Source organism: Aedes aegypti, chromosome 3, assembly GCF_002204515.2.
Source record: "Aedes aegypti strain LVP_AGWG chromosome 3, AaegL5.0 Primary Assembly, whole genome shotgun sequence".
Taxonomy (NCBI): domain Eukaryota; kingdom Metazoa; phylum Arthropoda; class Insecta; order Diptera; family Culicidae; genus Aedes; species Aedes aegypti.
Genome location: NC_035109.1, coordinates 303089750 through 303102670, shown reverse-complemented (window position 1 = coordinate 303102670; position 12921 = coordinate 303089750). Strand labels below are relative to the sequence as shown.

Below are 12921 nucleotides of genomic sequence, written 5' to 3'. Positions count from 1 at the left end.
TTTGAAGAAATGAAAGGAGTATAGTACTGCTCCGAAATAATAACTTCCTTCTTATTACCAGATCTTCATCGGGAATAGGATCCTAAAGCCCTGTCCAAATTATACAGGGTGTCTACTCATTTACAGAAATGAAATTCCCTGATATTTCCAGGTTCTCCCAGCTTTCAAAATATAATTCCAGTTTCAAGAAATTCTCAAAAATACATAAATAATTGACAAATTTTGCATTATGGATGACAAAAAAGTTGGATGCTTTCGACTGTTATGAGTTACACTGGAGATTTTCTTAGCGGATTTCAGTTTCAACGGCCGTTGAGACTGAAAGCCGCTAAGAAAATCCCCGGTGATGACAAAAAAAAATATTTTCATAGATAAAATTTGGTGATTTTGTTCTAATTTCCAAGAAAACAGAAAATGTTGCTCAAATGATCTGAAAGTGCCTTTAATCATCAAAATCAGATTTGAAGAAAAAAAAACCTTTCCCTCAAAACAGGATATATCTTGACGAAATCAGAGCCGGTTATAACAACCTAAGAGATCTCTTACCTAAAAAAAAGCGAAACAAAAAGAACCCTAAGGAATCACGACGTAAGAGTTTAATTCCATATTTGAACAGATATTTCTTCAAGAATATTTCTAAGACTTTTTTGGAATACCTCGTGACATTACGCCAAGTATAACTGCTCGTTTTACTGTAGACTTAATTCACATATTACAATTCGTTTAGATAGATTCATGAATTCATTCTGGATTTTTTTCTAAGGATCAGAAATTCCTCCAAAGATCGATTTCGAATGAATTTTTAAGCGAGATCTCGAGGAATTTATCCATTGATTTCACTGCGGAACACGTTTTTGTCTCCAGCATCAAAATACCGCTATTCACTTAATTAAGGGTTGCTGAATCCATTGCCGTTTTCAGAAATATCATAGCACGTCTAGTTTTTGAGATATTGACTGTTGAAAATGCAAAAAATGACTATTTCAGCCAACTTGCATGCAAGTTTGCCAACTTGTAAGGTAATATATTGGCTTAATTTGCCACAGAATTCAAACTTTATGTGTATAACAATACTTATCATCAAAGTTTGTATTACTTTCGATACGGAAAAGTTATTTTTTGATGGTTTAGAGAATTGTTGTACTTTGCCATATAGAAGAAACGAAAAATTTTATATGGAGACTGCAAGCATGTTGAAAAAATCGGTTTAATCGAAATTTAATCGCGCAATTTCAATCGAATTATGTCTGAAATGAAAGTTCAAGTTCTATTTTGCATGTTTGGTGGATTAGATTACAAAAAAGTATGATAAATTGTACTTTAAATTTCATGTAAACATTAATAAAACCAGTGTTTTATACAACTTTGGCGACCTGTAGCTAAAAATTGTGACGTGCTGGAATATTTCTGAGAATGGCACCAGATTCAGCAACCCCAAATCTACTAGAGACACATCATTTGATCCTTGAGACACGCAAAAGTGTCATTTTTGTTACGCTGTGTTTCCCTAGATTTTACTACACCATTTCCCTTTGCCCCCTTTTTTCTTTTTCTAAAATTCCCAAAACTTTCAAAGATTTTCTCTCGAGCGTAGACAGATCGATTTTTTTGGGCAAAATAAAATTCTAGAATAATCTCTGATTGAACTTGCGTGTGTTCTAAGTATGCATTGATGAAGTATTAACTGCTGCGGAACCTTCAATGAAGTTTTGGTGCATCTATGGAGATCTGGAAATTTCATTTTAAAAAATAATCAGTATATGTTTGAACCATAGCAATAATATTTTGATGAAATGTTGGAGAAGTTTGATAAGGAATACCTGGTCGAATTAATTGAGGAATTCTCGGAAAGGTTTACAATAGATCTCATCGAATAATGCCTGGAGGAATTCCTGAGAGTTTTGAACTCTAATTTTTGAAATTATACTTATGAAAATGTCAGTAGTAAATTGTAGGATTTCTTTGAGAAATGTCGTAATGATATTTTTTTTCCAAAAACTGTACAATAAACAATTATGAAAGAACTCTTGTAGGATCTGTGGAAAATCTCCTAGAAGTAATAAAATCGATGAAAGAAAGTTATCTCTATGAAAATTACTAGAGGCAGAAGCGTTTGAGTGCTCCAGGATTTTCTGGACCAAATTGTGGAGAAATTCCTTTGAGCATCCCTTGAGAAATCGCTGGTAGTATCCCTGGAAGAGTACTTGAAAGTGTTCCAAAAGGTATATTTGGAGAAAGCATTTTTCGGGATCTGAGAGAACTATCATTGAGAACTTGTGGAATAGTCGCGTAATAGTCTATGAAGGCTTTTCTGTGGCCTCTAGAATGTTGGATTCACTACAAGCAGATTAAGGGAGTAAATGACTTTGAAGACCATTTTTGTTATTTAGTCTAATTTCAAAACAAAATTTCGTTTGTTGAATTTCAAAAAAGACCCATTAGTCAGTTTGTGTATGTAAGACGTTTACAAAGTTATAAATAGGACAAACAAAATGCACTCATAACAAACATTTAAAAAAGGTAGCAGAAGTTTCTAAGGCACATTAAAAAGACAGAAAAGAAACTTATTTACCGTTTCAAATAAAAAAATAGGACACATTTTCAACGAAACATATATCCTGAATACAAACATTATTTAATACTAACAGCATATTTCAAACACTGGAAGCTGTAAAAGAAAGCTTGGACATTTTCAAACACAATTTTAATAATTTATTGAATTTTAAAGGACTGTTCATAAACTACATGGATAGGAGTTTGTTTCTTCTAGAAAGGATCACTAATTTTATTAGAAAGTTCCAAAGAGTTTTCGCACATTTGATGAGAACAACGCATCACGATTAATTTAAATCCAGATCTGCAAATATGTCCGAATAAAGATAATAAGTTACAGTGAATTTCGTTGCTAAGCATTCTAAAAATTTGTTAGTCCAATGAAATCTATAATTTAATCTTTACACAGCCGACCTCGGAAAACAAACCGAGTGAGCATACCTTCCTAAGTAAATGTCAACAATTTTCATGTGTATCAAAAGAAGTTTTCTGAGGTCTTCATTACAAAGTTAGCTTTCAAGTATTTTCTAGGGATCTGTGAACCAGCCGGGGACGTCTTAAGAACTCTTTGTATGTCTTTGAAAAACCCTGCACAGCTCGTGGGAATACCTTGAAAATCCCTGGGGATCCCTGAGCAGCCTTCGAATGCTCCTAGGAAACCCTTAGAAAAGTTCTTAAGAACTCCTGAGACTATCCAGGAACCTCTTAGACACTTCTTAGTTGAAACCTCTGTAAATCCTTTTGGAATCATTGATTGAAGAACTAGCCAGTTGAGTTAAAAATCACGTAAATAAAACTTTAAAGAAAATAATGGATTCATTGGGACACATTGAGAACCCCTGGTTATCTTTTGGAAGCCCATGATATCTTTTTTTTTACCCCTTTGAAAGCATTCGAAACCTGGCTCAATTGTTCGATTGTCAATACCTCAATTTGGTATTATAATGGTATTAAAAAAATCTTTAAAACAATTAAAAATACTTCATAGAGGTATTAGTCAGCTATTGAGGCCTGCTGGAGGTATTGAACTACTATTGGAAAATTTCACTTTTATATGAAAATCCATCAAGTATTATTGAGGTATTACAATACCTGATCTAATTATCAGTTTGGTGTTCGTAGAATATGCTTGAGATATTATTTGAGGTATTTTACCTTTTATGCAGGGCTCATTCATACCTCATTCAGGTTGTAAGTATTGGAAATAATCTGGTATGGAATACCTTAGTTTGGTATTCAGAAGTTATTGTCTTCTGCTCGGGTAACAGTCCACGTAGCTTAGAAGGCAATGTTTGCTTCCGAATTTGATGAACTTACGGATTATACTGTGGAGGTGCATGTACCGTATTGGACAGAATGCACACATTTTTTCGATTTTGTTTGTAAAGTGATCAACTTTAGAGGCTGGTAGCGGCATTGTCCACTGACTGATTTGATAAACATTTTGATAGTTCTCCAGAAAAAACTTTATTTTCCACAAATATTTTAAAGTGATTTGTCGTATCACGAGCTCAAATGCAGTAACGGTTTGACTAGGCTGATCATACGTACCGTATTGAACAAGACAGTACCGTTTCAAGAACTAGCTGTCCCGTCTTTTTATTGAAAATGTTCAATATGTCCCGTATTATCACAAATGGTTGATATCGAAAATTGATAGATAATTTGAAACATTAAAATATAGTTGGCCATTTGAAAGTTTGTTGAGAGACTTGCTCCATTATTAACTTAAATTTATTTGTTATAGTTAATATTTTGCAAAATCAAACTTCATCCGTTCACAACTTGAGCTTCCTCAAATATGACTGGTAACTGCTTTGAACAAGAATCCAGTTACTCAATCTTTCCTACTTAACCCTATCGCATGTGAGTCTCAAATTTGAAGGATACATTATCAATCTTGTCTCAAAACCAGATATTGATCCCACATCTTCATTTTAAGGCAGACCTGCCCAACCTTCTTGAGTCACGGACAAATCGCATTCACAATTCTGTGTCGTGGAGCAAATATTAGGTTGAAATCTGACAAAAACCAATATTTTTTTTGGAGAAATCGAAAAACAGGGAATTACAGCTAAGCATCCTGCTGAATACTTAAAGATCCCCTTTCGAAACATGCAATTCGCCCTGGATATTTGTAAGATTCTCTCCCTTGAACCTTGTGAAGAGAGTGCCCAGGATTTAAGAAGAATCAAACTCAGAATTCTGACAGAATCAAAATTGTGCATTCAATTTTGTGAGTATACTGACCCGAAATTTGTGAAAATACTGATCAAGCTTCTGCAAAACTCTTGGTCAGAAATAAATGAGGATTCTGTCCAGGATTTTACAAACATTTTGTCTGGGATTCCTTTAAAATTTAAACAAAAAAAAAAAATGAATACTGACCATAATTTCAAAAGAAACCTTCTCATAATTTTATTATGAATTCGCCTAAGATTCTGTCGAAATTTCACCCACCTTTGCCAAGAATTAGAAAATTATGTGTTGAATTCGACGAAGAGATTGGCTAGAAATATGTGAAGTCCTGTAGAAGATTTTGTGAAAATCATGCCTATATTATCCGTGAATGTCGTGTCTAGAATTCTTTGAGAACCATTTATTCACATTTTTGAGAATCGTGTTCAAAATTTAATAATTTCAATGATTTTTAAAATCATGCATTTTTGTTGATTGGAAACCATAGTTTTATTACCGTACTATTATATAATATTAGCCGGCCAGATGTGCCCTTAATGTATTGACTGGTACTTTATATGTTTTTGCAAACCATTCAGAAAAAGATAGCAGAATGAATATCGTTAAAAATATATATATTTCTCGGAACAAAATCGAAGTTTTGTTTGGTTCAAGGAAATTCCGCGCTTTTTCGGATTTTGTATTCTCAGTTTCACGATACATTTTCATATATCGTTTCATTTCGCAGTGCTAAGAATTTCGTGTTGAAATTAAAAAATTGCATATCGCATACCCTTAGCAGCGCCGTTTGTCGGTGCAGTTCAGTGCGGTTGCATATTTGCATATATTTCACGCTATCAGCTCCGAACGCGAAGGGATTGTTTCGTTTCGTTTGCCGGAATGCTGATTCATTATATTCCGAGTTGGCTTTCCAGCGAAAAAACCTTGGCGCCTTGGCGTTTACCGCACCGCGCTTGCGCCCATGATCGCGAGCGAGCCTCGTCGACTTATGGAAATGTGAGAAAGACGGAACCAGGTAGGAAGTTGGTTGGTTGGCGCGATCGCCTAGGTTTAGCGCAAGCAGCGAGCCTGCGCGCGCGCTATATGGGGCGTGATCGATGGACAGTAATGAACTCACCCACCATCAGCCGAAGTATCTCTGTGGGGCCTTTTTTCAAAAGTTGGCTAAATTGGTTGGTTAAAGTGAAACAATGGACACGGTTGGAAAATTTGATGGATCACTTTATCATGGGGTGTCCACTACTGTGCGGTTGGTGCATTAGCATATGACTCAAGACCATACCCCAATGCAGTTGGTCGATGTCAGCACGTAAAACAAACTTATTCTGGTGGGACTTGTAATCCAATTAAATTAAGGGAAAACTGTTTCTGCAACGGGCACTGCAATCTAACCCTACGGAAGGGTCACGTCTGTTTCGTGTGGCAGCGGTACAGCTGACAGTCCGAGGGGATAACAAGAACGGTTTGATGTCACGCGTTTAGAAGGAAATGAAGACCGAGGGCGGTATGCTTGAAATGCGCTTTTCGCAAAGGTTTTCATTCATGGTATGGATGGAGAGGTGAAAAAAAAACATATAGACCTGTAGTGTGATAAGTACAGCAGACTGATTGCATGTCTCACTTCAATCTACACATTTAGTTGCTGGTGGTTTTTGTGACCATTTTCATTTAAACGAACACTCAAAAGATTAGAGATTGATTCTCTCTAAATCATAGACATATATGTTTAGTTGTGATTTCTACAATAGTCTACAAATTTCAATTTTTCACAACTGAAAACAATGGAGAGAGCATGAAGAAATAATCAATTCAACATATTTGCTTCATTTTAATTTTAATCATACATGACAGTTATTTCAATCCAAATTTTGATTGATTACACTACAAATTTCACTCTTTCGTTTCACCCAAACTAATCAATTTTTATATATTTTGTTCAGGTTTCAGAGGCACGTTCTCCGCCATTTGGGAGATTTGTGCCACCATTGCAGAGATTACTTCAAAGATCTCCTTTAGAGATTCTTCCAAAGGACTTTTGCAGAGATGTCTTCAAGGCTTTCCCCAGGTTACACTTCGACAATTTCTTTGAGGATTACTTTAGATATTTCTCCAGAAATTCTTCAGGTGTTCTCTCAAGGATCCTCTAGAAATAATTCCTGACATTTTCTCCAGAGATTGCTCTAGCAATTCTTCCGGACATTCCATCGAGAATTCATCTAGGGATTCTACAAACAATAGCTTCATAATTTTCTATAGAGAATCCTGAAGAGTTTCCTATGGGAATTCTCTCCAAAAATCACTACATAAATTATTAGGAAAATCACTACATAATAAATTCCCTTTGAAATTTCTGCAGAGATTTGTTTAGGGACTCCAAAAAATCCTAGATTTCCTCTAACAATTCTTCTAGAAATTACTCCAGAGATTCACCACGAATTCCTCCGTGAACTTTATCTAAGTCCATTAGGCTTTCCACAGGTAACTTTTTTTTGGGATTCCTCCAGGAACTCCTTTCCTGAAGAAGTTTTCGAGAAATCCCTGGATAGGTTCTTGGAGGGATTCCTGGAGCAATCCCTGGATAAACGGGTTGTCAAAAAGAAAAAATAAAACATAGAGTAATCACTAGAGGAATTCGTGGTGAAATTCCTGGAAAAATCATGAAGAAATGCTTGCAAAAGCTTATGGAACCATTCCCGAGGAAATCTCAATTTTTGTTTTTAAACGTAGTTTCCATAATAAAGACTGCGTAGATGAAAAATTCCTGTAGGAAGGATTATCTAAGGTGATTACTGAAGGACTCCTGGAGGTAACTCTTGAGGAATCTGCGAAGAATCCTTGGAGATATCTCATGAAGAGATTTTGCTGGTGGAATCCCTAGAGAAATCCTAGGAAAAATCCCTGTAGTTGTGATCTTTCTGAAGAAATCCCTGGATAATTCCATAAAGAAATTTCTTTGGAAATCCCAGGTGAAATCCATGAAGAAATTTTCCAAAAAGAATTAATGTAGAGATTTTACTGGAGCAATTTTCGTAAAGATTGTCCTAATTTAATCCCTGTAGAAATTGTTAGGTTTTTATCTGATGAAATTTCAGCAGAAATTCAAGGGAGAACCTCGAGAAAAATTTCAATAAAAACTCTTGGAGGAATCCCTGGATCATGGCCCAAAACGAATCTTTCGAGAAATCCCTGTAAGATTACCTGAAGAGATGCTTAGGGTAAATCATGTAGAGATTTTCCTGGTGGTAGCTCTGGAAGAATTTCTGCATGAAATTCCTGAGGTATAAGTGAGTTGTAGAACACCTAGAGGAAGTCCCAATGAAGTCCATACATCAATTCCTGGTAAAATCCCTCGGGTGATTCGTGGAACAATCTCTGAAAAAGATCTTCGAAATAATTCCTGGGCAAATCTCGAGAGGATTACTTGGGGATATTTTTGTATGTATCCACAGCAGAATCCTGGGAGGAAACTCTGGAGAAATCACTAGAGAAATATCTTGAGTAATCCTTGAAGAGATTGTCCTAGTGTGACTCCTAAAACAATTCTTGGAGAATATCTTGACGATATATCTTCAAGAATCTTTGCAAAGGTTTTCCTGGAGAAGTTTTTAAATGATTTGCTCAAGGCATCTCTGAAGGAATACCAGGAGAGATCGCTTGAGAAATCCATAGAGAAATCGTTTTAAAAATTGCGGAATATTCCTGGAAGAATTCCTGAAACAGCTCCTAGAGGAATTATTGGAGAAATTCTTGGAAGAATCCCGGTAAAGATTTTACTGGAGGAATCTAGAAAGAAATGACTGGAGACATTCCTGCATGAACTCCTTGCAAAATCTAAAAATAAGGGAATCCTTGTAGAAATAACCCTGCAAAAATTCCTGGAGGAATTGCTGAGGATAATTCTGGAGCCCTATTAGAATCGGTCTAAAATGTCTTATGGCGAACAAAAGTTTAAAAGCACACCCCACCGGAACCGGTTCTAGAATACTCTGACCAAATCCGGCCAAATCTAGTTGTTGGTCATCTTGATGCTCTTATAAATCGTGATGAAAAACCATGGAATTTGAACTATCGTACCTTACAAGCGTATAAACTACTGAATGTGATACGTATCAGTTCCTTCTAAAACTGATTCCAGGTGTCCTAGTGCGATCAAAAATATTTTCAAGACTATCCAAACAAAGATGCTGAAAACATCTATGAAGATGTTACACAATTTGATTGGAATGTATGGAAAATTGTCGAACGTTATGCTGCAATATCTTGAAAAAACTCAAGTGTTGGTTCAGGATTTATTTTTTTTTTATTTTTTAGTTTAATTCTTAGTTTAGCAGTGTTTTCAAAAATTTGATAAATGTTTGATATTCTTAAAAAAAAAAACAATTCTTATTTATAAACCGAAACAGAATTTTCATGGCATATTAAATGAAATGCTTGTTGATTTGTGTCGGATCTATCCATCTAATTTCAAATAATTATTTGAAAAAAAAAATCGCTCATAAAATTCATAATGCATGTTTCGTTGAAGCCTCAACGTATTTTGAGATAACATTGAAGAAGATAAAACACATAAGGCAAGACCGAATAAAAATCATAACAAAAGATTTCAGTTCCCCAATACATGTATTGAAGAAGTAGAACAAAATCTTCATTATTTTATAGGGTGTTTTAGGAAAAATCTGAACTTTTGAACACTTACTTTCTCAATAGGTAATTGCTCAATTTGTATAAAATGAAAGTTTTTGTGTAGAAAATTCAAAGGTCTCTTTAGATTTGTTTTTATCATTTCGAATGAAATTAGATAGGTTTGGAGACAGGCCTCTGAATTTTGCACTTAAATCATCACAATACATTTTTGAATTCCTAGACAAACCGTTACGGATTGGAATGTTTTTCATTTAACAATCGGCTTAAAGTCCCAAAACACCTTTCAAAAAATACACTTTATTCCAAAACATTTAAAAAATCAGAAGTAACCCATTTTCACAACCAAACATAAGCCACAGTTGTGATCAGAACAAATGCAAATGTATCATAAGGAATTTTGAGAATAAGATTATATTTTTAAACTTTTCCAAGGAATTTTTATCATTTAGAATCATTGCAGCTACCTGAAGTTTATGTCTATATCAGACATTGAAATAAATGCTATAAAAGGATTGAACATTCCAGAATATATTAGGTTAAACTATGAAAATGTTTTTATGATTTTCCGACAATTTGCAAGAAAAGTTGTTTTTATTTCTATTTATTAAGGTACTTGTCAATTTCAAAGGATGAATCAAACACTTGGCAAACATAAATCGTTTGGTGTTTCCTAAGATCGAAGAACCTTTGCAGAAACTGATAACAAAGTATTTTATGAAAATGCATCTCGAATTTTGTTGAGAAATTTTAGGTTCAATTTGAATTTTCAAAATCGTCAATCTTAGTTTTCTAGTTCAAATTCTTTTTGATTTTGGGTGTATTTTCAGATCTTGCGAATCAAAACAGAAGCATAGCCTTATCTCTAAAACTGTTATTCCTAATCCATTGGTAAATCAAACCTGAATTTGATTCTGGTGACCCTTCATAGTTATTCGAAAATATTTACCTGAAACATACTAAGCAGTCACAACGTCACATACTTGTGAACAAATCAAAGATAATTTGAACAGTCAGCGACAAACAAGACACCTTTGGGCAGTATGATTCGTCCCCGGATCTAATCGCCCGGAGCATTATCTCTTTCATGGACAACAACCAATCCAAATCCGAGGTAGTCTCTAGCTGTAGCGCGAATGACAAGACACCATCAACGACAACAATATACCTTTTGTAATCACATCCTCGTCCACAATGTTGCCCAGCACATTCTGTCACACCGCCGTGCCACTGACTGCTGCTGCCCCGGGGGGGAGTCCTCGGCTCACACAATGCGGAACCTGTTCCAAGTCTTCGTCGCCTTATTAGGACATCCCCACAGACACATACACACACTCTTCCTCTAGCTTCCCATCCCGCAAAACAATGCCCACAAGGCGCGCGACAGGCTGGGCGGTGCAACGCTGTGTAGAGATCTCAGAACTGGGCGCTGCCACGGAGCTGTCACATATTCAGCCCTCGGACGAAAAGGGCACCCCAGCAATTGACATTAACCGCCTCGCTTGGCTGAAGTCTGGGGGCGCTGTCGCTGCTGGACCACGAAACACTTTGCATGCCGTGCGCTCGCGTATTCACTTTCGAATCATTGGGTGATCATTCATTTAGTAGTAATGCAAAACAGAAATCGCTTCTCGATTCACTTCAATTCCACTTCACCAGCCTCAGAACGCCGGACGGAGGCTACAGAGAGTTTGCAATCATTCGTAGTAAAGGAGATAATCACTGCTTGCGGGTATCAAGCGAGATGCACTGTTGACACGACTGCCGACTGCGCGGCAAAGTTCACACAGGACTACGGCGCGACCACAGTGTGCACAGTTCATAAATCATAGGAGTAAATAGCAAATTGCAAATAATAATTAACAATTAACGTTTACGTTGGTGCGCCGAACCCGTCTCTATCTAAGAAGCTCAACCGGTAGTCACTTCTTCATCGTCCGTCCGTCCGTCCGTATCTTCTTGGCGTTCAAAACTTCACGCACTCGCTGCGACCTACTGTGCGCGTTGAGGCTTATGCGCGAATCGGTTGCGTAGTCACGCACCGTTGCACGGATTGGATCGCACCATGGCAGTCCAAGAACACCCCGCGACACCACTTCCCAACACTCCGTTCGTAGATGGGTGAAAGTAGCGTAGCGGTGGTGCGCGGTAGATGCGCTGCCGAGTTACGCGTAATACTTTTGTACTGTTTTGTGTTCACCAGTGGATTAAAGTCGCCGTGAACTGGCAATCTCTTCTCAGACGCGTTGAACTCTTCCTTTTACTCGAAACTATTTACAATCTCTTTTTCATCGTTTTGTTTTTCTTCACGTTTCTTGCGTTGGTAGACTCGAACGTCCTCTTCTTCTGCGCCAGCAGGAAACCCGTTCGGATTTCGCATTCACCTGGATAGCTGCCTTCTGGTCCACAACGTTAACGAAACTCGGACACTGATCACCACATAAAAAAAACTGCCATAAAACCAAAATCTCAAATGCAACAAACCCCAAAATCTGCACTCCGAAATCCAGGAATCACCGTACGCACGAACTTAAACGCACCGAGCTTACACACGAACTCCCCGCGAACACACGTCGACCTGTGCCCGATCGAGTGGATGTACTGAACTAGACTGACTGCTGCTGCTGCACTCGGCTGCTTGCGAAGCCCGCTATGAATTAAAAATAATCTCTCCTGAAATGTGGTTCGCCGATTTTTCCCGATTCCGTTCTCCCCTTTTTTTCGCTCAATCCGCTCCATTCGCTTGGTTGTGGCTTGACGGGCTAGGGTGGCCCAGACGAAAATCAATGTTAGAAAAGTCATGGCGCTTAACAACATGGTGACATTGTGAAAAATCGTCAGATCGATTTATGAGAATTTTTGATGAAAATTTTCATATTTTGACGTTTTGTGCCGATGTTTTCAAAGCCTATATTTTCTTATTTTTCATGAGTACCGTAAATTCGGGTGAAATTGATCACCGTGTCACACGATTTCATTTCTTCCTAATGGAGCACAAATATCAATGTAACCTGCAGTGAATAAACGTTGTTTGTCGTAAGTATTGTCCAATTGTATGTTCTGAAGTTTTTTGCGTTAAAGGATAGGTATTTCTATGAAAATAATAAAAAATTCCAAAATCATGTATGGTGCAGTATTGACTAACATCTCTAAACTTCTAGTTCTAGACAAGGATTTGAACATGGTATAATCCTGAAAGTTTGTGAGAATAATTAAGATATATCCCCAAACCAGATTTCATAGCCAAAACTCGTACCAATTCACTCATTTGGTTGAAATAATTGAATTTCTGTTAGATATCAGGAAATTCCTTAGAAAATTGCATACATTTAGGCGTTTTCTGCGTAATTCTTGAAATTTAATTATTCATTATTTCTATAAATATTGTATTGTTAAGAATTTAGCAAGCATATTCGGATTCCGGGAGATCAAATTTATTATGTAGAGTTGTTTTGAAAAATAACAATAATCGCATTGATAAGTGATAAATTTCACCCCGAAATGACATCACTCGATTTTTTATTTTAG

At 36.6% G+C, this 12921-nt stretch overlaps 1 protein-coding gene across 5 annotated transcripts in view; it reads right to left on the bottom strand.

Moving 5' to 3' along the window:
- LOC5572713 overlaps positions 1-12921 on the bottom strand; it is a 471505-nt gene that overhangs the window by 182123 nt on the left and 276461 nt on the right. The window contains exon 1 of one of the 5 annotated variants that reach the window (XM_021850446.1): positions 11878-12042. The exons of 1 other annotated variant lie outside the window; for it this stretch is intronic. The gene's annotated coding sequence lies outside the window, so the exon portion shown is untranslated. Of the gene's footprint in view, positions 1-10561; positions 12043-12921 lie in introns of those variants that run through there. 3 more of the 5 variants (XM_021850444.1, XM_021850445.1, XM_021850447.1) reach the window with 3 other exon arrangements.